This window comes from Penaeus monodon, chromosome 21 (assembly GCF_015228065.2).
Source record: "Penaeus monodon isolate SGIC_2016 chromosome 21, NSTDA_Pmon_1, whole genome shotgun sequence".
NCBI lineage: Eukaryota > Metazoa > Arthropoda > Malacostraca > Decapoda > Penaeidae > Penaeus > Penaeus monodon.
Window position 1 is genome coordinate 38443203 of NC_051406.1, and position 1132 is coordinate 38444334.

Here is a 1132-nt window from a genome sequence, read left to right on the forward strand (position 1 = left end):
GTGGGGCTTGTAGGGGCTGTTATTTTATATTTGTCTTATGATTTATACAGTTAACCTATGTATTCTAAGCATTGTCAAAAGAATCTGTTTGTTTAGTTTCCATTCCTAAATCATGGCTATAGATATAAGTTTTGGTACCCCAACATCTAATGCAAATGTTATGGTAGTCAGGTACAATCACATTCTGAAACTGCAATTGAGTTGACTTAGTGCTACCATCCCAGTTTTATGGTGCATCCAAGAACCAAGGAAGTCCCTCAGTCACCAACCACTCTTCTCTCTTGTTACCTCTTGTTATTGTGAGATAAGAAAAGTTATTTTCTCTCTTTGCCCTTCTGTTCACTCTGTGTATTGCAGTTTTACTGCACTTTGCAGTTTTGGTTGCAGTGTGCAATGTGTCATGATGAGATCCCAGTTGCTCATGATTAATTCACTATTGTTTTCTTGTATTCTCTTTGTGTTTTATGAAGTGAAATTAATCTCCAGAGTTACTGTCAGATCTGGATTTTACAGTCATGTTTTAACTAACTGTAAGCTTTCTTGACTTGACTTGTGCCTTTTGCCACTGTTTGGCTTCACCAGTCAGGGTAGGTCAGTGGTTCTAGAAATACACAGCTATTTTTCAGTTCCTGGGGCTATTATAGGAGGATTTACATCTCTTGAGATGTTTCCTGCAATGCATTGATATTGCTTATCAGCTTTGTCCTTTGGCACTCTAATATGTTCCTCTGAGGTGGTCTTTTATACCTGAAATATTTTACCTTACTGATTGTTCCTTTTTTGTGAACTGCCAATAGTGTAGAGGTGTACAGTATAACCTATACTGATCTGATCTACATTCCATTCTTAGCTTTTTTTGTATTACTTTTTTTTCTGTTTTCTGCTCCCCTGCATCCTTTTCCAGTTTTTAACCAATCTTTGCACCAGACTGCAAAGAGCCAGAAAGTGACTCATTTGACAAATGGAAATCATAACTCATTTTTTTTTATATGAGGGGTTTATGGATTCCTCTCCTTTCCCGTAAGCTGTACTGACTTTTGCTGCCTTCATGTTCTATATTCTGACTCCTTATCTTGGACAGCAGAGTTGACCATAGTGGGAGAGGATGATTGAGAAGTTGTCAGACTGAATT

At 37.5% G+C, this 1132-nt stretch overlaps 1 protein-coding gene across 4 annotated transcripts in view; it reads left to right on the forward strand.

Annotated features, from left to right (window-relative positions):
* The window catches only part of LOC119586468 (BTB/POZ domain-containing protein 7-like), a 32378-nt gene that overhangs the window by 29802 nt on the left and 1444 nt on the right, over positions 1-1132 (forward strand). The gene's annotated exons all lie outside the window — the stretch shown is intronic.